Source organism: Artibeus jamaicensis, unplaced genomic scaffold (genome assembly GCF_021234435.1).
Source record: "Artibeus jamaicensis isolate MK-2021 breed Jamaican fruit bat unplaced genomic scaffold, CSHL_Jam_final contig_3176, whole genome shotgun sequence".
NCBI lineage: Eukaryota > Metazoa > Chordata > Mammalia > Chiroptera > Phyllostomidae > Artibeus > Artibeus jamaicensis.
In genome coordinates, this window is record NW_026521740.1 from 670,824 (window position 1) to 695,917 (window position 25,094).

The 25,094-nt window shown below is 38.5% G+C and overlaps 1 pseudogene; it reads right to left on the reverse strand.

The window, feature by feature from the left end:
• Nucleotides 1-21,439: 21,439 nt before the first annotated feature.
• LOC119048975 (survival motor neuron protein-like) lies at nucleotides 21,440-23,218 on the reverse strand (annotated as a pseudogene).
• Nucleotides 23,219-25,094: the final 1,876 nt, after the last annotated feature.

Consider the following 25,094-nt stretch of genomic DNA (forward strand, 5'->3'; position numbering starts at 1 on the left):
TATTTTTACTCCATTGTATACTCATGACCCCTTTGTCAAATATTAATTGACCATAGAGCTGTGGGTTTATTTCTGGGCTCTTCGTTCTGTTCCATGGATCTATATGTCTGTTTTTATGCCAGTTGCAGGCTGTTTTCATTACAGTGGCCTTGTAACATATCTGATATCAGGTATTGTGATCTCTCCTACTTTGTTCTTTTTTCTCAAGATTGCTGAGGCTATTTGGGGTCTTTTTTGTTTCCATATAAATTTTTGAAATACTTGTTATAGATTTTTGAAATATGACATTGGAGTTTTAATAAGAATTGTGCTGAATCTATAGGTTGCTTTGGGTAGTATGCATATTTTAATGATGTTATTTCTTCCAGTCTATGAACACAATATATGCTTCCATTTATTTGTATCTTCCACAGTTTCTTTCTTCAGTGTTCTATAGTTTTCTGAGTATATATCTTTTACCTCCTTGGTTAAATTTACTCCTAGGTACTTTATTTTTCTTTTTGCTGTAGTAAATGGAATTTTTCCCCCTAGTTTCTCTTTCTTATAGTTAATTGTTGGTGTACAAAAATGCTATTGATTTCTGAATATTGACTTTGTATCCTCTATTTTGCCAAATTCATTTATTAGGTCAATCAGTCTTTTGGTGGAGACTGTTGGGTTTTCCACGTGCACTATTATGTCATTTGCAAACACTGACAGTTTTACTTCCTCCTTTTCAATTTGGATGTCTTTTATTTCTTTTTCTTGTCTGATCACTGTGGCTAGAACTTCCAGTACTATATTGAATATGAGAGGTGAATGCAGACACCTGTATCTTGTTCCTGATCTTAAGGAAAAAGCTTTTAGTTTTTGCCCATTGAATGTGATGTTGGCAGTAGGTTTCTCATATATGGCCTTTATTATGTTGAGACATGATCCCTCTATTTCTACTTTGCTGAGTGTTTTTATCATAAATGGGTGCTGGATTTTATCAAATGCTTTTTCAGCATCTATTGATATGGTCGTGTGGTTTTTGTCCTTCCTTTTGTTTATGTGATGTATTCCATTTACTGATTTGTGGATATTGTACCATCCTGACATCCTTGAGTGGAATCCCACTTGATTGTGGGATGGTGTATAATCTTTTTAATGTATTGTTGGATCCAGATTGCCAATTATAAAATGTGTCTTCTATTTTACAAAAAAAAAAACCCATATGGACTTTTTGACCAACCCAATATATTTATGGGTCTTTATAGGTTTTTAAAATAGATTTTAGTTCATAGTCAGCAATCAATCCTCTGATTTTAAAATGATTTCTCTCACATTCTCAATCTCTCAGTCTATTTACTCTACTGTTCTTTTTAATTTCTCAACGGCGTATTTCAGGTATTCTGTTGCATTTTTATATTGACTACTACCATTTTAATAGTCAAAATCTCTGTAATGTTTTTTGATGGTTCCTTTATAATGGCATCTCATTCTTGATTCAGGATGCAGTATCTTCTCTTATCTCTTCAAAAATAATGATGCTTTGTTTCTTTGTTTAGTTTTCTTCTCTTTGCAAATTGTTTTTTTCTACAATTTTCTTCTTATCGCTCCCATCCCCAATGCCTGGCCATATACAAGAGAGGTGCTTTGTAAAGGTGATTAGAAGCTCTGTATTCATGACTGGAACTTGTCAGTTGTGGGCTTCACCGTAGTCTGACTTTGAATGGACTACACTGAGGGGGAACCTGCAAAACTACCAGTATCATAATGTCTCTTTTGGTTTTTCCAGAAAAGTCTTCTAAATTCCAACCTCAGAACACTGGCTATAAACATCTTCATAACTGAATGAGGAAGAGGAATGGAAGTCTCAGATTTAGTATGTGAACTTACACTTAATTCTACTATTTTCACTATGGCACTTGTTATTATTCCAAGTACTAACCAGCCCCGACCCTGCTTAGCTTCCGAGATCAGACGAGATCGGGCACGTTCAGGGTGGTATGGCCGTAGACTATTTTTTTTTTTCACTATATTTGGTGTTCTCCCAAAGTCAGGGAATCTTTGCTTTACTATCTGTAGAGAATAAGCTTTCAGTTCTTCTGTTGGGGGGGAGTAGAAATGCTTACATAGAGTGAAGGACAGTGTCTGGACATCTGTTTCATAAATGGTTCTAATCAGTCCTCTTTTGTTTTTGTTTGAATCTAACTTTACCCCCTTTCAGAAGTGCATGGTGCTGAAAACATTTGAGTGTTAGGAAGTTTTTGTGAGACAAATAAGATAGTTTCTGCGGTTTCTCTGCTACTGGTTTAGGAGTCTCTTTCTTTGTTTGGTAAGTCATTTAAAACTCATTCTTCTGTTTTTCATCATCTGAATTTTTATTGCTATTCTTTCATCCTCTGTTCTCCTTGTCCCTATAGATTCATGCCTCAAAAGACCCCTTCACCATTGTTTTATAGCGTTTATGGAGAGGATGGATTAAAAGGCACACATGCAATCCCCATCTTTAACTGGGATCCCTGCTGTTTTCTTTTATTATTTCCTTATTGTTTCCTTGTTTTACTTGGTCACTCTTTTACTGGTGCTTTGAGTAATCACTTAACTCGTTTGTTTAAATATTTTTTTAGTTTCTGATGAATGTATTCACAATTAAAATTTTTTCTGTCAGTACCATTTTTCTTCCAGAAGTTGACCTGGGAGTTCTTTATTGTAATTAACTATAAATTTTTCACAACATTTCTCATGTCTTTTGGTTTAACCAAAACATGTTTTAGTAATAGATTCTATAGTTTCTAGTAACATAGAGTTTTGAAAGCTATCATTTACTGATTTGTTGTCTCATTGCATTGCAATCAGATCGAAGAGTCTATATGACATTGATTTTAGGGGATTTATGAAATTTATTCTGTGGCCTATCATATGTTAGATTTTTTTTTAATATATGTATATGTGGGAGAAAAATGTGTCCTCTGTTTGTTGGGTGAAATAATTTCCAGATAGCTATAAATCAAGTTTATTCATCCTCAAATCTTTTTTGTTCTTGATTATTCTTTATAACTGGTTGGTCCTTCTTTATGGTTCCTCTTTTCTTCTTAAAATCTAAAAGCCTCCCTTTCTTATCTGGCATCTGCAAGATTTACAGATAGATCTAGCAACTACCACAAATAGTTATCATCCATTCTGTGAGTCTGTCTGACCCTGCTTCCATTTTATCAATATAGTGCAACTTTGACTGTTTATATTTTTCTGTCTAGCAAACATAGGAGACCTCTGTTCTTTGTTCTTACTCTTTACATTCTCTGTTCTTATTTTTTTCTGAGGTGTTTTCAGAGCAGCCCTGGTTTCATGCATAGTGGTACCTTGGAGTTCATTCTACCAGTATTTTTATAATTAAATTAGATTGAGATGGTTCATCTCAGTTTATTCTTACATTGTCCAGCTGATTCTTACATTATGAAATCAAGTAAGTAATCACAGAGAGGTAAAGAGTACTTTAAAGAAACTAATATCAAATATTTTTTTTATTTTATGAGTAGAGCAACTAAGACTTAGAGAAGTTACATAACTTCTCTAAAATTCTACAACTAGGTCATCCGGAGTGTTCATCTAGTTAGTTAATATGATCTATTAACTCTTTTCTCAACTTGAAATTGAGGGTAAAAATGTCTTCACAGACTTAATGATAAAATTGATACTATTTGCGAAAGTGCATTTTAAGCAATGAAGTGTTTTACAAATGTAAAAACAAGTATGATAGTTTAAGCCAAGTTTCATGATAGCAGAATTTTTCTGAATGTCTAATGCATGTATTAACCAATATCACTATGAAAATGTATCAGACTCATTGTGAGGGTTTCCTGTGTCAGAAATGATTAAATGTCCCAGCTGTCAGAACTTCCCGTTTAGCAGAGGAGGCAGAAATATAAAAGAGAAACCCAGTAGAGTGAGGTAAGTGTTTTAAGAGAGGGAAGCTAAAGGTCAGAGGTTTTCTACTGGAGTAGTACCCACCTCTTCCATGAGGTCAAGGGAGGCTTCACAGAGGACAGACCTTAATCTCCCACAGCTCTGAGTGAATATTGTATCCCTTGCTTGAACTGACCATCAGTTGTTTTCTGGTTACCATGCAGGATATTTTAAGTCTTGTAATATCTCTACAGAATATTGTGGGAGTGGAGGTGTGGCCACAAATGAGGTTTCAGAATTAAGTTGTGCTTGGTTTTTGGAGAGCATATGGATCCTGTTTTGCAGAAAGTGGGTAGCCATTGGAAGGAAATGTTTATGTGTCGTAGCAGTGATGCCTTAGTGTACTGAAGCATCATTCGTGTATTCCTGGATAAACTAGGTACATTTGTTGGTTGAATATGTACAGGAAAACATTTTATTACTATTAGGCTTGGGGTCATCATTTCTTTTTATTCAGGGTCATTCCTCATCCTTACACTATCATCTTCCTAGTGAAACTGTAATTAGAATGAGACACCAAGAATCCAGGCAGGGAAAAACAGTGAGGACATTTGTGAAGTCCCTGAGGGAAATTTAGGGGAGTCACTTAGGTTTTCCAGATTTCTCAGCCTTTTGATTTTCTTCCAGCAAGTTTCCATCACATGTTATTTCTTTTTCTCCTTCCTTCCTTTCTTTTTTATCTTTCTTTCTCTCTCTCTCTCTGCCTCTCACATTATTCCCTTCCCTCCTTCTGTTTTTCCTTTCCTTCCTTCAACACAGAGCATGATTCTGTATTGTTGTTTTCTGGTATTTCTTTTGGGATGAAGTTGGGGCTACAGCAGCTCACACTCGATGTTCGTTCTTCACTGGAAAACCCTGAACTACCTGGGGCTCATTCCAGGCTAGGACAGAGTCAAAATTCTAAGCATTTTGATTCAGAATTTTTTGTATTTCAGTAGTTTACATCTAATTTATTTAATAAGAAGTCCATTCTTGAACAATACAATCATTTTTGACCCAAAGAAATGCTTTCCTCAATTACTAAGCCAAAGACATTCCATAAGCAATAATGTGTTGAGAAAACAGTGACAGTTCATTTTGGTTCAGCATTGCTTGAATTTACACCCTTACAGTCATGTATCCATGTGGAACACAGCCCTTGGTTTGCTTTGGTTTGTTTTGTTATTACTCCATGTGCTTCTGTAGTTACATTCCAGTGGTAGTGGTAACTTGCTTATTGTTCTAAGTTTATATGACAATTTATACTGTTTTTTGTCTTGTATTGTTCAAAGTTCATATTATAGCTCTTAAATTTCTAATTTTGGATCGTCTCTTTCCTTTGAATGAATAATATTTGCATTACAATTCCAAAGGGGCAGAAAATGTTATTTTTTCCAAAATCATATGAAATTGTTTATCATACAGTTTAAAATTATGAATAAATATGTTAATGATTTCAATTTGCTTCTTTCAGTAATTTTAAGACTGTTCTTCAATTTCCTGTTTTAAAGTTTAGGAAGCCCAGTAGTATGGCTCTGTGTGTGTGTGTGCAGAGGGGGGGCGTAATAGTGTTAGAGGTATTAAGTGATTAATATTTTTTGTCACTAACTTGTGAGGAGGCAGAACCTGAACTAGAACTCAGATCTCATGAATCTGAATATATTGATCTTTCCTCTGTAGTATTCTGCCCCTCCATAGTTAGCATAACCAATTGCCTTGCCTCTGAAAGTTAAGTAAACTAATTTCCAGGTGTGAATTTACCCAGCATGAAAGTTTTAAGGGCATTGATACTGAGAGCACTGAGAATTGTGTAGTCACGAGGTGGTCTTTTGTGGCTACTTGGGGGTCGAGGTATAAACCATGGAATTTGCACAATTAAGTCATGAACACAATTTTTCAAATAAAATTACCACATGTTTTATCTGGTCAGAATAGTTTTTGGATAATTTATGGGGTTGGTTGGCTCACACACTTCTCTCAGGAATTAACTGTGACAGTGACACTCATTCTCTTTAGATCATGAAATAATGGAGAAGCAAGTGTCGTTTATTTGAGTCCTTTGGACTACCATAGCACAAAATTTTCCAAGTAGATGGAGAAGTACCTTGCTTTTTAGAAGACTCCCTAATTCTATAAAGTAAACTTTTAATTCAATTTCAATAGCTAGATACTTAACTCTTATAGGAATTAGTAAAATATGGTCTCTGAATTTTTACAGGCACTTTAAAATCTGAAGACATGATACAATCAGTACATACAATTATTGCAGAGAGATTATGATAATGCTCACAAAATACACATTTAAAGGCATGTTCTGAGAAATCAGAGTGATGACGACGTCTGTAGCTTAGGCACAGCAGGGAAGACTGCCTGGTGGAGGCATTAAGATGAACACTGAAGGATGTGTAAGAGTTTTGAAGGATGTGAGGTAGAAGGGATTTGGGGTGAAGCAAATCAATGGAACAAAGGCCTGAAGTCTCTGGAGTGTGTGACCCCATGGTGGGGGGCACAGGTCACAGGTAAGAAAGCCCTGCCAGGTAAATCTGCACAGGGAACAGAGACAGAATAGAGACAACTGTCATGGCAAATGAGAATTTATAAACTAGCCTATCGGACAATACTGGGCGACCAAGGCGTGCTTCTGAGCAGAGGAATCAGATGAGAACCACACTTTAAAAAGAGTGTGTTTATCGGAGATCAAAAGGAGAGTGTGACTGGAGACAAGGAGGGCATAGCAAGGAGAGGCGATGAGGGTGGTGACAGAAGGGGGTTTGGAGGGAACCCATGGAGGGCAAGAGATGGCCTGGGCCATTGGAGTGACAGAGGAGGCCAAGGAAAGAAAACCTCGCACTGTTTCTGTCGGGTTGACTGGGCGGTAGCTCACTGCTCCCCAAAAACAGAGAAGTCTGAAGTTTTGGGGTGGGGCGAGGGTGTGGGTAGAGAATGAAAGGTTGTTTTACACCTGAACTAAAAATGCCTTATGTCAGCTTATACCCCTGGGCACATACAGGATTTAACATCTCACCTTCGTTTTTCCCGGGCCCAAGGTGATGTTTTGTGCTGCCTTCTGCTTACAGTCTGTGTTTTGTAAGCCGGTGCTTACTGAAAAATATCTAAACCTCTCTTGCAGTTGTAACAATATTGCATATTCCCGAGCTGGAAAACAGCACCCGCCACAACAATAGCAGTAATATCAACAGCAATCAAAACAAATCCAGCAAGAGCAGGGATTTCACAGTCCTCTGTTTCTCACCGTCCCACAAAACGCTACTCATTCTGTTGCCTCCCGGACTGCGTGCCAAACTGCAGGCTGCCCAGGGTCAGGGCTTGCTGGGGGTGCTGCCTGCTCCATTGTGCCTGCCGCCCCGGGATCAAAGCATTCTTTCTCCTTCCTCATCTACCTCTTCTCCCTACTGCCTGTCTGCCTTCTCCTGCAGGGGGTCAGGCTGGCCACATTCGCACGTCTCAGTGCCTAGCCCTTTTATACAAAGTTTTCTTTGTTAATCAGGAGAAGTAAGTGCTAATCCTCTCTATGTACAATGCACTGCTTTGAGGAGAAGGTGTGACAGTGATATAATGACCTAGTGAATTTTCAGACCAGGAGGATCAAAATATCTTGGTTTTATTTTCCAGAGATCAGTGAGTGTTGGAGAGGTATGTGTATGTGTGTGTGTGTGGGGGGGGGGAGTATGTGTATAGGTGTGGAGATGGGCATCTTTTTGCTCACAGTCTCCCAAACAGTGCCATTGTGCCACAGAGTAAGTACTTGTTCACGTGTGAACTGCTGTTTATGTTTGGGTGTCAGTGCAAGAAAGTTATGATGAAACTGCAGGATCTGTAACCTGTGTGCTTTTGGTTGGCAATTAAGCTTTCAGAACTCACTTTAGTGTGTCATTCTTGAAGTCCTTGGCTAGGATCAAGCTGGGTGTAGGGGCTGACGGGTATGGGAGCTGTCCCCTTGTAGTTTCTCATGAAGCCAGACTGAGCCGAAACATAAGTCCTGCCCCCCCATCATGTTCCTCTGCAAGATATTAATAAAAACACAGTGGCTGTTTATTCTGTTTTCTGCTCGGACTTGTCATTACTTACTCCTTACACCGATCGAGCAAACAGTTGGTAAGTACTTCATGAAGTACTGGTAAGTTCCAAGGTGGTCTTCTGAACATCCCAGCAACCTCTGGGTATGGCTTATACTTGAAGACCTGCTTGTAGGTCTTTATTAGGTAGTTATTAAACATTTCAGAAAAACATGTAAAATGAAGAGGTCTGTCTTGTGTTTTATTTAATTTCCCCTTCTTTTGTTAGCCCTAGTAGCACCAAGAGGATGGTTGCTTTATTTGACCTCCTCTCCATGGGAATAGTAACTATAATGGGTTTAATTAACTATGTGGTATTGACGTAATTAGTTATCCTGGTGATTAGACTTTAATAAAAGCACTTCATTTGAGATGCATTGGCGTTCTGCGGTGGCCGACTCTACACCTATATTTCATAACTGTCTAGACATTGGCACCCTGTGCATATTTTACCAACAGCCCTTGAGAGAGGTTATCTTGCATGGCTTAAGGTAATTGGGAACTAATGATTTTGCCCCCTGGTTTCAGACGGGCTCGCAGCGGCAGAGAGCAGAGAAGCTGCGGGGGGAGGGGTAGCAGCTCATTTTGTGTAAACTGAAAGGGAGGGGGAAGGGCTATGTTTTGGAAACCATATGCTCTTAGGAACTGTTTCTCTTTAAGTTAGCAATCAGAGAGACAGTCACACCAGAGGGAATTGAGGGTGTTTAATCTATGGATGGACTGTATAAATACATTAAAATAAATGTCCACAGTGTATAGAGACATATGCTCATATTAACAGGGATCCTGGCTGTACACATGTCTATTAACAAACACACAGTCCATTTCGGTGTTGAAAGGAGATCACTGCTTAAATTTGGTCAGCAGGTGACTGGCAATGTCCCTTCCTTTCACATGGCACAGTGGATAATGAAATCAGACTGTATGGAAAAAAATAGGGCAAATATAAAAGAGGACACATATAATACAAAAATTTCCATATGAAAATGTCAATAATAATATCACATGAAATCCCAAAGAAGAAGAGAACAAAAGCAAAAAGATTATCTAGCTGTGCCTGGACCCGTCCACAACAAAACATCCTGCCTGAACCCCCTTAGTCTCCTCACTATTCAAACTTGGATAATGGAGGAGGAGGAGGGGGCAGGGGTGGGGGTGGGGAGTAGTGAACGGCATGGATGGACAGAGGGGGGTTAGAAACCTAGCTGAAACAGACTCTGCTGAGAAATAATAGGTTTGGCACACAATCGCTTTTGCAGCAAGAAGTACTATTTCTTTTCCAGTCTGTTTTATTTGACTCTTCTTCTTTCACAGATGTGCTTTCCCCTGTCACCTCTTCCTGCAGCTCTTTATCCTGCGGCACCAGGCTGCCTGTCCTCCACAGTCCCCAACGAGAGACGCAGGCTGAAACCACAGCAGGCGTCTGGCTGCTTCACGCAGCCCAGGAGGGAGCACTGTGGGTCATCCCGAGAGCCAAACCCACGAGCAAGCACCACTGCAAAACCAAACAAATGGAAGGGATGTGCCTTGGTGGAGGCACCTGCCAACAAGACTTGTTCCTCTGCCACCAGGGATGCTCCGGCAGAAGCCTCCATCCCTCATTAAATCAATAAAATCAAGTGTCCTTTATTTTAAGCCTCTGCACTGTAATCCAGTGGCAGGGAGAGGGGCCCAGGCATTTCATCCCATTGTTCCAAAACAGATCGTTTGGTTGGCATTGACAAAAGGTTCATTCCTTTACCTTTGTGGAAATGTCAGTAAAAAGGCAGATGCTGGGCATTCGGACCCTTTTGCTCAGTAGAAGGAAAAATGGAGCGTCTGTGTGTGTGTGGGGAGGGTGATCTGTGGCAGGCTAACTACATGTGCTGAAGCTTTCTAAGACATTTTGTTTAGCTTGATAGTGTGCGGCAGTGAAGAGAGAGGTGGAATCTATTGTGTGCCAGCTGCATGAATCACCGGATTGAAGTCTAACAGCCTCAGATCCTCTTTTATACAGTAGAGGGGAGATTAAAGCAGGGAGCTCACATGTCACAAAATAGAGGCACAATGCAATTCTGGCTTGCTTAGTGCACTCAGCCAGGATTTGATCCAAATTTAGCCAAAGGGAAGGAACAAACGTGTGCTGCCACCAGCCAGGGAGGTGACAAATGTTGGGCTGTAATATCCAAAATTCCTTTTCTGTTTCCAAAATGTCATCTCTCCTTTGTCAGCTTCATTATGATGGAATCTATGTATAGTCACAGACCAAATGGAAACAAACAAAAACACCCAAACCCCAGCTAAATCGTTCGACACCTGCCTCTTCCGAAGAAGCTGTGTGATTGATACGGAGTTTTCTATTCAGGACTTACAGCTGAATTTATTTAACAAGCTTTGGCTGAATGTTACAGTATATTCTAGAGACTGGAAAGGATACCCAAGTAATGGAACACATACATAGCTTTCTATTTTCCAAAAGCTTGCAGTCCGGTTAAGGAGATAAGGTAGGCAGACAGACAGACACACTTTGAGGAACAAAGGCTGTGGAATGTTTTGTTTAATGGCTAAATGTGGAGACAAAAATAAGAAGTGCTGGAGGAATTCAGAAAAAGTAAATTCTGAGCTCAAATTTTTGAAAGCAGAATAGAGAAGAGGAACAACGATGTTGGGAGTCTGAAGCCCTTTTAGATAGCTCACTGCTACATCATGTAATGCAGAGTGGGCATATGGCTGTATTACTGTCTTCCCCCCTTAACAGACAAGGGAAAGGAAGCTTAGAGAGGTACTTGTTCAACAAGTCACTTAGTTAATAAGGGCAGAGCAGGAATTTAAACTCCCAAACAATGGACTCTTAACCACATCCTGGACCTGCTTGGTAAAAGAATGAAAATGAGAAACTGGAGGAGCAACCAGCCTGGCACCTCTCCCCTTCCCCCTTGCTAAGTGAATTCTCCATCTGTCCTCACCAAAACCTCCAGGCCCTTATCTGTGTCAGCTGAATAATCAGCCCTGTTCTCTGTATTTAGATTTGCTTCCCTGAAAAGACTTCGTGGTCAAATCAGTAACAATTTTTTTTTCCCTAGAAGAGATCTTAGTGGTGGCTTACCTAAGGTTAAATAGGTTATTATTTGCGGACAAGAGACCACGTCTGTCTTTGGAAAACCAGCCCAGTGTTCTTTCCGACAGTTCTCCACTCCGGAAGACCTACGGAACTTCTGTGCTCACCACACCTATCACCCCCCTGCTGTTCGCTTTTCTTTTCGCTTTATAGAGGAATCCTCTAGCAGGCTGAGGATGCTGGAGCCCCATGCAGCTCCAGCCATCTGCAGTGTCAGGGACTCCAATTACAATGGAGCAGTCACATCTGCTCGCTGACAGGGCTCGTCATCTTTTTTCTGAGGCTCCCATGAGCCTTTCCAGACATTCTCTCTTTTCAGGTCCTCCATGCAATTGGCAAATGATCTCATATCTTAATGAGGCATCGACATCATCAGGCATGTGATACCTCATTTCCCCCTCAGTAATTTCCAAATCCTCTCTCCTTCCTGACTTGTCCATATACCTCGTATCTGCTCCCACACGCATAAGATTTTTCTAAAGAAAAATTTCTACCACTTTTCACATGATTGCTTTCATGTATCTTCATTAATATGTTTGTAGAGCATATGTATACATGAGTTATTACACTTTTTTAATTGATTTCAAAGAGAGGGGGAGGAAGGGAGAAAGAGAGGGAGAACAACTGATGTGTGAGAGGAATATCTATCAGTTGCATCCCACAGGTGCCCCTACCAGGGACCGAACCCTCAACCAAACCCGTGACCCAGGCACATGTCCTAACCAGGAATCGAACCCATAATCTTTTTGTCTGCAGGGTGATGCCCAACCAACTGAGCCGTACCAGTCAGGGCCACCTTGATCATTTTTCATGTGAGTCCCTTTAAATTCTTGGTGTGTTAATTTTAAACCCTGTCGCATCTCTGTCTGTTTATATAGATTTTTTTCCTACATGTTCTGGCTCATTATCTGCTTTTTAAAAAAAGGATCTCAATTTTTGATAGAATATCAAATAGTATGAATATCATGTTGATGAATGCTGGGTACTTGTTTTGCTGTTTTGAATTTTTCTCTGGTGCACCTTTACTTGGAATCAGTTAGATAATTTTATACTTCATTCAAAACTTTCCGAGAGGTGAATGGAGTGAAATGTGGGGCCATCTTTAGTCGGAGACTAATATTCTAATAGTGTAAGGCCACTGCTGAGTTCCAAGAACTCTGCCCGGGCTTCTGTGCCTTTCTGTGTTAGCCGTAGACATATGAACCATTCTCAGTTTTGAGCTCTGGGACTAGTTTTGTTGACTGATTTCCAGCAGAAATTTTTTTAGACCTTGGGTTGTTTCCGCTCCCATTTTGTGCTGATCGGTACTTGAACAAATACTTGAGGGCCTTTGTCCACAGTCCCTAGATAGTCTAGGAAGGAGCAACCCAGGGCCTTCCTCTCTCACATTCTGCCCTGTAGACTCTAGGGCCTGTCTTCACTGCAGGCAGAAATGTGAGGGCACTTGTGGGGGTCGCCTCATTTGTTTCCTTTCTTCAGGGATCATAATTTGGAAATGTGTGCTCTCAAATATTTCAAAGTTCCTGTTTCATATTTTTTAGTTGTTTGAGAGAGGGGTATAAATTTGGTCCCTGTTGATCCATTATAGTCAGAATTAAATACTTGACTGTTCTTGAAGGACCTGTCATTTATGTAAATATAATATTTACCTTCGTGAGGCTGTTTCTCAAAGATGAACCTCAGTCTGTGACCTCTCACTCAGGCATATTATTAGATTTCCACTTGTACATTGGCCAAATTCACATACATTTCTCCCTTTCTTGTCACAAATGATCTCTCTCCTTTCAACTAGGGTCTTCCAAAGGCACTACTATATTTTTACCAGATATTCAGGCTCTCAGTTTTGAAGTTATTTTTGAATCCGTGCATTTCTTCACTTCCCATGTATCATCTGTTACGACATCCTGCAGATCACCTAAAATTTTCACTTCTCTTGTTCTCCCTCTCCCATTGCCACCACCGGGTTCAGGATCTTTGTTGCTTCATGTCTTCACTGTACATTATTTTGTAATTGACCCTCCTCTTTAGATTCTCTCTGCACTAATTCAACTTGCATAAAATATCATTCATTGCCTAGATATCCTTACAAAATAGATTGCAAATACTTAGACTGGAATACTTGAGAATAATTCAGCTATAAGCAACTTTTTATAACTTATCTTCTGCCCCTAACTTTATTTTCCATTTCCAATAAAGTGCCCAGGATATTCTAATATATGGTTCTTCTCAGAGTTTTAGGAACATATCATGCTAATTCAGGCCTCCGTGCCTTTGCTCATGGTCGGAATTCTTCCTGCTTAGGATTCTCACCTTTGTTTTCTCTTCTCTTCTTAATGTACCTCATTACTGTAAAACCCAGTTTAATCCCCACTTATGATAGTCTCATGTTGATCTTTTTCTAAGCTCTGCGCTGATATTCTTCTTTTCTGTTTATATCAGAATTTAATCAAATTATGCTGTAGAATATTAGTCCTTGGCCTTGTGCCATTTCCTAGATTTTCCCACTCATTATACTCAACCAGTGGCATCCATAATGTGACAACCCTCCTGTGTCCAGCCATGAGTCAACCCCCCAGCTTTTCTCTTTATCCTGTATTACTTTCCCCTCCTATGTTTTTCATTAGGCTCTTTATTGTCTCCACAATAAAGTGAAGAAGAGGTAAGTAAAAAAGAGGAAGAGAAAAAGGGAACTTTCAGTTCCATATACGTAGAGAAAGAGTAAGAGAGATTGTTTTGAATCTTAATGACCTACAGAGAATTGATTAGAAAAAGTTGATCCAAATAGTTATTTAGTCGTAATGACAAATTCCCCTCTATTACTCTTCTTGCTTTTCCTTTCCATTACTCTCCACTGCGTTCATGCACACCTGCTTGTGCAGATGTGGTCATGGATAGCCAGCTGACTCGAATCCTCTGTGGCAGGGGTGACACACTCATTTTCACCAGGGGCCACATCAGCCTCACAGTTGACTTCAAAGAGCTGAATGTAGAGTTCCTTGCCCTTAGGTAAGGAGCAGTTACATTTGTACAGTCCTAAAATTACATTTGGCCCTTTGAAAGCAACCACAAGGCTGATGTGGCCCCCATGAAAATGAGTTTGACACCCCTGCTCTGTGGTATCCTCAGACTGGCCTCTGCCTTTCTCCTGGGTATCATGATCTCCTACCATGAAAATGAGTGTTCAGCTAAGTAAGCATCTGTCCATTGATCCATTCTCAGTAGCTTGACAACATAATCATAATTCTAACCCGGAGGAGTTTTAAGTGGAGGCTGCTTCCATCAAGAATGGAAAATTTTAGGGAGGCATAATGCTTACCAAAAAAGACATCTAGGTCAGAATTCATCACCTCTAGTTTTCAGGTTTCTAATTTGGGTCTCACCTCACCTTGTTTCATCAAACCATCATCAAGCAATACCAGTTGAGTATTCCCCTGCCTACAGCTGTGGGAGGGTTTTGATGATGTAAATTGACTGTGGTTCCAGTCGTTTGGAAACATCCTGAAAGGTATTGCTTCCAAGACTTTTCATATTTTAACATTTAATTATGTCAAAAGTTAAAATATGCACTAAACTCCCAGTTAACAATAGTGTTATTTCTTTACAGATAAAACTTAGGTCATGGTTCCCTGATTTCACAGCTCTTTCATCAGTTAGGGACACAGGACTTGGGGACCACTCACTGCTCACAGTCAGTGTGTAAAACTGTTGTATAAAACTTGATCAAGAGATGTATTGGGAGTAATATATATTTTTTAAAGAATAAAGCACCAAATTTAGCGCTGACCTAATGAAGACTAAATCAGGATTTAATGGTATATCACACAATTGTTACGCCCACTTTTATTGTGGTATTTTTATTTGTGAGTAGGAGAGAATGGGTGAAGTTATAGGCAGACTGGTTGGAATTAAAGTGGTAATAAAACATCTATGGGTCATTATGAGGTGCAAATCACTACATTTTATATGTATTGCTTCATTTATTTCTCACCAAAACTTACAAATTAAGCAGTATTATTTTCTCCATGCTTTAGATGGACTGCAATGAAATGAGAGCTTGGAGAGGCTAAATTTATGGCAGAGCAAAGATTCTAATGCAATCCTGCCTAATCCTGAGGCCTGAACATAGGAGCGCAGCGTGCGTGTGAACACCGTCTCTCTCTGGTGGCGCAGCAGAAATAAGGCCAAGGAATAGCTGTGCTATGGTGTGGGGGGTACACCACACCAACCTCGGAAGTGCTTTATTGTTCATGTGATATATTCACATTCTTTATTTCCCTCAAACCTCTCCATATTGCCTCCAGATAGTGTTTTAGTATTAGATCCACTTTACAAACAAGGAAACTGAGAATCAGAGGTGCTGACTATATTTCTTAGGTTTGAAGAGCTAGTAAGACATTCACACAACAGAAAACTCCAGCCTCTGATTCAAGGTCCTGTTACTACTTCCGCTACCTTTCCTTGCTTCTAGAGGTAAACAGAACAGTTACCAAAATCAAACAACTGTGTGCCTACATGTGCCAAGTCTAAATTTAAGTTGCCACTGTTTATTTCCCTTTTGTAAATAAACAGATCAAAAGACAATCCTGGTAACCTTGGGATACATTGCACCTAAAATATTCCATGACAAGATAACAAAAATTCTCTGATTTTATTTGTACACATTAGGTCTGGCATAGCAAACATCAACACCTGTCTCTTAGTCTAGCAAAGATGTTCTAGTAACCAAATTAAAATGGGGAGACATTATAGTTAAAAAGAACTGCCACTACAGAACCCTTGACATGTATTCCGCAAAAGAGTTAGTAGAAAAATGTAACTGAAAAAGAAGCACTATCAGATTTCTCAGGCATAGGATTTAGCTGTGACAGATTTACCCAGAGGTAGACTAGATATTTTTTTTTCTGTCATGATTTATGAGGTACATGAAATAACTTCTCTGTCCAGATTATCTTTGCCATTTACAGTGACTGCTAGTCTCATCATTAGATTTTATTTCATGGAGTAGAGGTAATATCTATATGAAACTCCATAAAAATACCTCCTCTCTGACACAGATATCTATATATTAATCATTATCATATTGTTTTTAGTAATAACTAATATGGAAGAAGAGCACTTCAGACTAATGTGGGAAAAGGCAGAGAGAAAAACCGGAAAGCTATGTCATTTTATTGAAAGCGTAGGCTTCCAATAAAGCCTATTGGAATGCTGGGAGATTGTCATTGATTCAAAAGCCTATTTTGATCCTGGGAGATTGTCATTCATTCGCTTAGTCACTCAACAAACATCCAAGCAGGGCATGCCATGTGCAAGATGCTGTCCTAGGTGCTGAGACACAGCACCATTACCTATGAGATTGTATTCTCATAGCCAAGTCGAAAACAGCAGGGGTAGCAGCCCATGCTAGTCTCTCTTTCTTTCCCCACCCTCCACAGCTTTCTGAACAGATGTGGTCAAGGCATGGAAATCTAAAATATTCTGGATCAAATGAATTTCACCTGAAAAAAGAGCAATGAGCAAAATGATTCTGGAGAGAAGGTATATCTGGAAAAAACTGCTTTTTTTCTTTTGGGCAGAGTGCTGGTTTCCTAAATGGGGAGCAGCAAATAGTAATGGAGTAGACTCAACACACTAGAGCAGAGAATGTGTTTGAGAAATATAATGGTCAGCCTGGCATATGACCCAGGAGCTGGTAGAGGCTTAACCCAGCAATGTGAAAGGTTGCCTCTTTTCCTTGGAAGATGTTACCCAAGGTAACGTGAGTACGCCAGACTGATTTCTGACACAGTGGTTGCAGAGATGACAATATGTCTTCTCCTAGGAGTGATTACACAGGAGAATTTATTCTTGGGGGGATATTTCTCCTGCTTCTGTGATGCATCCAAGGAGCTAGGAAGAACATGAAAGGAGATCAGAAGGAGAAACACAGCTTGGAAGGAAGTATATGGTATAATAAATATAATTTAGAACACCAGTTCCCCAAGCGTGGTCTGGGGACTCCTTAAGACCATTTTGGGAGTCCATGATGTTGAGACTATTTTAATAATAATACAAAATGTTATTTAATTTTTCTCTCATTCCTTACATAACCTATTGCTGATTCTTTTCCACTGGCTTGACAAAATAGATATCACAACAGATGCAGTGCAAGAGTAGATGAGAATCTAGCTATCTTTGATTATGCAAGACATTCCTATTTGTAGGAATGCAAAATAATACCATTTTTCTCGTTGTTGTTTTGAAACATTTTTATAGAAATTGGTTGGCAGGTAATGTGTTGTTAGACCTCTTTTAAAAGTAATAAATAAACGATTTTTACATTCTGTTTTAAGTTTTGCTGTGGTGTACACAGCATGAAACGCACATAACAACAGCTCTTTGGGTTGGTTCCTCAACAATTTTTAAGATTCCACAGGGGTCAACTTGGGACCAAAACAGAGGTGAGAAATGATGCTCTGGTTTACACTGTTGTTTCTATGAGTGATGAGAAGATTATAAATTATTTTTCTATTTTATCTAAAAAAATCAATAGAAAAATGATAAAAGATTAAAAAACAAAAATGGGACTCTTCTTCAGTGAAATTATGGAATACCCAGAATTCTGATTGAAAACATTTAAAGGAGGAGAGCTGAGTTTAGTGCAGTGTGGACTAGTGCAAGGGAAGAGAAAGTGGCGCTGGAAGAGGGCTGCCGCTCAGCAGAGGCACCGGAAGGCACTGGATGCCTTGGCAGAACACCCGGTTCTTCTAGTATGAGCGCACCCTTGCATGTTTTCCTATTGTGATATAACTCGTGTACCAAAATATCCACCTTTTTAAAGAGTGTAATGTAGTGGTTTCAGTATGTTCACAAAATTGTGAGTTACCACTATCTAATTCTAGAATATTTTTTGTCACCAAAAAGAAACAGTACCTGTTAGCAGGCAACCCCCCCTTGTCCCCAACCTTTAAGTTACTTTCTGTCTATATGGATCTGCCTAGCCCGAACATTTTAAGTAAATGACATTATATAATAGGTGGCATTTGTGTTTGGATTATTTCATTTAGTACGACGTTTTTAAATTTCATTCATGTTGTAGCCTGTGGTCAGTGTTTCATTCATTTCTATGGACAAAATATGTTCTATTGTATGCATATGGTACATTTGCCTACCCATTCATCAGTTAGTAGACTTGTGGCTTCTTTCTGATTTTTTGCTATTACGAATAATGTTCCCCTGAGCATTTGAGTAGAGGTTTTTGCAAAGACACACTCTTGTGTATGCAGCTCAGTGTGGATTTTCTGGGTCTTGACATTAGTTCTGTTTACCTTTTGAGAGAAACAGCCAAACTGATTCCCGAAGCATGTCTCCCATTTTAAGCCCTAACAGCAATGAATGAGAGCTCTGACCTCTTTGCATCCTCAGCAACACTTGGCATTATCCATCTTTTAAAAAACAACTTGCCTTGTGCATGTGAAGTGGTATCTCATTGTAACTTTTTATTTATGTTTCCCATTTTTATGTGCTTATTGGCCATTTATATATCTTTTTCAGAGAAATAGCTATTCAAATCCTTTGCCCAATAAAAAAGTTATTTGTCTTTTTATTATTGAGTTTTAACAGTTCTTTGTATGTTTTGGATACTATTCATTTATCAGAGGTATGATTTGCAAACATTTTATATTCTATGGATTGTCTTTTCACTTGCTTGATGATGACCTTTGATGCACACAATTTTTAATATTCATGAAGTCAAATGGATCAAATTTTTCTTTTGTTACTTATGTTTTTGGTGTCATATTTAAGAAATCATTGCTTAATTGAAGGTCATAAAGATTTATGCTTGTTTTTTAAAGAATTATGTACTTTTGATTAGATACTTTTCATTATATACACATGAGGTATGGGTCCAACTTTGTTATTTTGCATTTGGAAACCCATTACTCTCAGAACCATTTATTGAAAGGACAGTTCTGTTCCCCATTGAATTGCCTTGGCACATTTGACAAAAATCAATTGACCATAAATATAAAGGGCTTTTTAATACTGTGTATTCTATTTCACTGGCCCATATACTAGTGTGACGCTGTCTTGATTACCGTTGCATTGTAGTAAGTTTTGAAATCAGTAAGTGTGAATTCTCCAACTTCGTTCTTTCAAGAACGAAGTCCCTGGGTATTCTCAGTCCCTTGCATTTCCATATAAATTTCACGATCAAATTATCCATTTCTACAAAAGTGGCAGCTTGATTTTGATAAGCATTGTATTGAATCCCTATTGGTGATTATTTCCATTTTATGAACCATGGTTCTTTTTGTCATTTATCTTATTAACATGGCCTATTACATTGATTGATATGCTGAACCATATTTTTTATATGCTGAACCAATCTTGCATTCCTGAGATCAATTTTATTTCATAGGGTGTAATCTTCTTATGTGTTTCTGATTTCAATTTACTAGTATTTTGTTGGGGATTCCTGTGTCTATATGCAGAAGATATCTTGGTCTGTAATTGTCTTGTGATGTTCTTGGTTTTGAACTCAGAGCATTTCTAGCTTCATATAATTAATTATGAAGTTTACCTGTCTCTTCTAATGTTTTTGGAAGGTTTTCAATTTCCTGCATGAACAATTGAAGTTATTTCTTCCTTAAATCTTTAGTAAAATTCACCACTGAAACCATCTGGTCCTAGGATTTGTGTGTGTGTATGTGGTGGGGGAGGTTGGCTTACTGATTCAATTCAGTTTCTTATACTTAATTCATGTTTTATACTTATTCTTGAGTCAGTTTCAGCAGTTTCTATCTTTCTAAGAATTTTCCTACTTCATGTAGATTATCAAATTTGTTGGGATATACTTGCTCATAGTATTACCTTATAATCTTTGTTACTTCTGTACCATCAGTAGTCATGTCCCCTCTTTCATTCTGAGCTTTGTAATTTGTCTTCTCTTTTTCTTGATCAGTCTCCATAAAAGTTTTCAATTTTGTTGGTTGCTCTTTTCAAATAACAAATGTTTAATTTTATTGATTTTCTTATTTTCAATATAATTTATTTTTCCTATAATGTTATTTTCTTTATTTTTGCTTGTTTGGATTTAGTTTATTTTCCAAATTTACCTTTAAGTGATGCTTCAGCTACATTTCATATATTTTGTTCTGCTGTGCCTTTATTTTAATTTATCTCAAAGTATTTTCTCATTTCTCCCATAATTTCTTTTTTGAACAGTTGGTTATCCTGGTGTATTGTTTAATTTCTGCACATTTGTGAATTTCCTTCTGCTATTAATATTTTTAATTTTATGCCATTTGATTGAAGAACTTTCTTTGTGAGATTTCAATCTTTGTACATTTATTGTCTTGCTTTGTGGCCTAACCTGTGGTCTGGCCTGGAAAATCTTCTATGTGCAGTGAAGAGAATGTGGAGGTTTCTATAGATGTTTTTATCATGATCATCTGCTTTATAGTGTTGTTCGATTCTTGTTGATCTTTATCTCATTGTTCTATCTGTTTTTAAAAGGGAGCTGTTGAAGTCTTCAAATATTATTGTTGCATTGTCTATTTCTCTTTTCCATTTTGTCAATTTTTACTTTAATTTTTGGACCCAAGTGAATATAGGTTTATTATTGTCATATCTCTTGACGTATTGATCCTTTCATTATTATGGAATGATTTTTGTTTCTAGGTACCCTTTGGTGTTGAAGTCTGTGTTCTCTGACAGTCATAGTCACTCCACATAGTTTTTGGTTATTGTTTGCATAATGTATCTTTTCCATTTTTTTACTTTCAGTCTTTGTGTGTGTCTTTCAATTGAAAGTATGTGTTTTTACATCTAAATCATGACTCATACACAACATGTAATTGAATCATGTTTTAGTATATTTTGCCACATTTTGCTTTTAGATCATAGTATTTAATCCATTTATATTTAGTTTAATCGATAAGGTATAATTTACATCTGCCATATTCCCTTTTTTTTACTATGTGTTTTTATTCCACTTTTATTATGCTGGAATATAAATTATATTATTTAAAGACATTATTAAAATGCTTAACATACTAAGAAAGTTACAATATACAAATGTGTTAACAGATTAACTTTTCTACACTATATGTAACCTTGTGCTTCTTTTAATTACTCACAATTCCATTGTTCAGTTGTTCAAATCAGTTATTTTCTCTATTCCCTAGAAATACACGGCTGATTATTTAAGTACAAGTCACATATGGCAAGGACAAATGCAGATGATTGTGCCACTCAGCCAAGTGTTCATAAGGAAAATGATGAAAACTATTCACATCTACCAGGGCACATCAAAATACACTTTTCTTCTTGGGAGAGAGCTGCACCTGTTAAAGGATACTGTAAGGCTTTCTCCTTAATTAGAGTGTGAACACCTTCCTTCCCTTTGATTTTTGTTTGAAATCCATATGGTCACCAGTGAGATAGCCAGTCATGTACCAAGAGATTAACATACTTCACAAAGCATCAGCATCATCAAGAGAATCTGAAAATTTGGGAAGTGGTGGGAGAGTTATTGGTGGTCCAGAAGGAAACAGAGGCAGCCAGCATGCTAGGAAGTGTGGTGGTGGTGGGCCAGTGGATTCTGGACCTGGCTTTTCAGGTCCTAGTCCTGATCTTTGTAGAGGGCAGTGGAGGGAGAAAATCCATGGAGCAGCTTTTGACTTGTGATTTGATTTAATTCCAGGAGACCTGGAGGAGTTCTCACTTTCATCTGTTGAAATCTGACTTTTATTTTCATTCTCCTGAGCATTCTGTACTATAGTATTAACAATTTCAGACACTGGGGAAAGTAGATCAGACAGATTTTGCTTCTATTTCCAAATGCAGTGTAAACCACAATGCAGGTTTCTCTCTTAAAATCAGTGGAAGCAATGGTAGCTGGGTAAATGAAGCTGTCTTCCGACCAAATGGCAGAACATTTGTCACCAGCTTTCCAGTGTTTCAGGGGAGTTGTAGTATTCTTTTTTTTGGCTTTTTCCTTCTTTGAAGGTTTTCTTTTAGGTGTGCCTTTTGGTTTATTTGAAGCTTCAAAAATGTCACCATGTAGAGTATGCTCAAATGAAGCCACAGCTTTATGGTAAGCCTTTATCAGTGCTGTGTCATCCCAAACATCAGAATCAATACTCTGGCCTGTGTGTGGGAACAGCACCATGTCCTCCCGCTCTGGGACAGTGCCATCACCTCCTCACCCAACTGCCGTGGTGAGCTCTGCTTATGGGCCACACTTGCAAGTTTTTTTGCATGTCTCACAATTTTTGCTAAGAGCTGGATATTTAAAATAATTTTATGTTTACTTGCAGAGATAAGATTCTCTCTCCTCTTTTGTGCTTTGTTGTTGTTTGTTTTCTGAGGGGCTCAACTTGACCTTACTCTGTCAAATCTATATTCTCTGTTAGGTGTGGCTATAGAAGCCTGTTAGCTTACCTTGGTAATAATCAGATGATTAGACAGAAATTTCTGTACATAGGAATAAATTTGAGAAAAGTACAACATTTCTATGAAGAAAACTTTAACATATTCTTGAGTGATGCAGACTTTTAAATAAGGAACTTTATAATATTTTTGGATAGGAAGAGTCACTATGATATAAATAGCCATTTTCTTTAAGTAAATGTATTATCACAATAGCAACAGAAATGCCAAGATAATTTTGGGGAAATCTATACAACCTGAATGTTGAGTTCACATGAAAAAATTAAAGAAGCAAGGAAAATTTTGAATAAAAGAATAACAGTATATAGTTACATAAATCAAAACAGTATCGTAATGGCAAAAAGAATGGATTGCTTAATCAATGGAACAGAAACAAAAATCCAGAAAAAGTCCAGTACACATAAATAGCATGCACTATAATGGAGGAAAGATGCAAAAGTTGAATAAATTATTGAATTATTATTATTGAATAAATTATGTTTTAAAAAAGGATAGCTATATGAAAAGAAAATATAATAATGTTGGAGTGCCAAGAGTCTTAAGATAAGATATAAATTTCAGTGACCATAAAAAGATAAAGACTGAATCTTTATTTTGTATATTTTACATAAAAAGTATACTTACAGAAAAAATCAGACTGCCAGTCAAGATGGTGGCATAGGTGGACATGGCTGGCCTCTTGGCACAACCACATCCACATTGCAACTAAAATATAGCATGACCATCACTTAGACCCATCAGAAACCAAGTTGAATGGTAGTCTGAAAACTGCTCAGTTAAAGAAACCACATCCATCCAGACTCATAGGAGGGAGCGCAGACATGGAATGGGCTGGTCATTCAACCACGTGCAGTGGATAAAAATTTGGGAGGGATATCTTGGAAGTGAGGAGTCCCAGCCCCAGTCCAGTCCCTGAGCCCAGAGTTTTAGTGCCAGGAAGGTAAGTCCCCCACAATTTCTGGCTGTGTAAACCAGTGGGAATTGAGTAGTTGGGAAAAACTTCTGGAGCCCCAAGAAGTTCCTCTTAAAGAACTCACACATGGGCGCACCTACTCAGACTCACTCCCTCTGAACTGCAGCACTGGGTTAGCAGCTTGAAAGGCACCAATGACATAAAGGGAGGAATGGAAGTGTGTGGCACGAAAGCAAGAAGAGGTTATTATTCCTTTTCTAAACCCTCTGTCCATAGAGCTGGCAAGCTGGTGCCATATCTGAGACTCCATCAAGCTGGCTAATATTGTTTGAGCTGCCTTGGAGATCTCTAGAGACTCACCCTGCCCAACTTATGGGCCTACCCAAGCTTCTTTCCCATATGAGTGCTTGGTCTTGGCTCATGCTTCACAACTTCCTAAATCCTCTCAAACAAGCAATAGCTAGTTTCAGTGTGCCCCAGGCCTAGCACTAGCAGCAGCCAGCCTAGATTCATAGCTTGGCTTCTCCTGGGAACCTCTAAGGCCAGCATAAATACCAGCCATCTCAGATTGCTTTATAGCTCAGGCAGGGTGGCCCTGGGCAGAACAGAGGTTGGGACTGACATTGGCCTATGCCACCTGGGCCAATGACCCAAGTGGACTGCTACAGACCAAGTTAAAGCACCACCACTGTGCCCCTGCACAGCTGATTCTACATGGAGGGTGGAGGTTGGGTAAATGGTCACAGTCAATCCTTGCAGCTGACTGGCCTGGGTAAATCCTTCCCATTGATCTTTCAATAGCAACCAAAGCTTAACTATAAGAGGAGTGTGTACGCAGCTCACATGAAGGGCACACCTTGAGTATCCAGCTTAGGTGATAAGGGAGGCTATGCCATTGTACTCTACAGGACACCTGCTACATTAGGCCACACTACCAAGACATGGAGTCAAAGAAGTTATACCAGATACATTCCAAGGAGACTGCTGAAATGAGGAGACAAATAAATATGGCCCAAATGAGAGAACAGATCAAAACTCCAGGAGAAGAACTAAACAAAATAGAGATAGCAGTCTATCAGATACAGAGTTCAAAACACTGGTTATAAAGATGCTCAAGGAAATTAATGAGGACCTCAACAGCATAAAAGAGATACAGTCAGAAACAAAGGACACACCAATTGAAACAACAATTTACAGAGAAACATCGGTAAAGTGAATGAAACTGAGAAGTGAATCAATGATTTGGAACATAAGGAAGCAAAAAACAACCAATCAGAACAACAAGATAAAAGAAGAAAAAAATGAAGATTGTATGAGCAGCCTCTGGGACAACTTGAAGCAGTCCAACATTGACATCATAGGGTGCCAGAAAAAGAAGAGAAAGAAAGAAATTGCCCATCTATTTGAAAAAATAATGAGTGAAAACTTCCCTAATTTGATGAAGGAAGTAGATATACAGGCCCAGGAAACACAGAGAGTCCCAAACAAGATGGATGCAAAGAGGCCCACTCCAAGACACATCATAATTAAAATGCCAAAGGTTAAAGATAGAGAATCTTAAAAGCAGTAATGTAAAGAAGTTAGTTACCTACAAGGGAGTTCCCATAAGACTGTCAGCTGATCTATCAAAAGAAACTTTGTAGGCTAGAAGGGATTGGCAAGA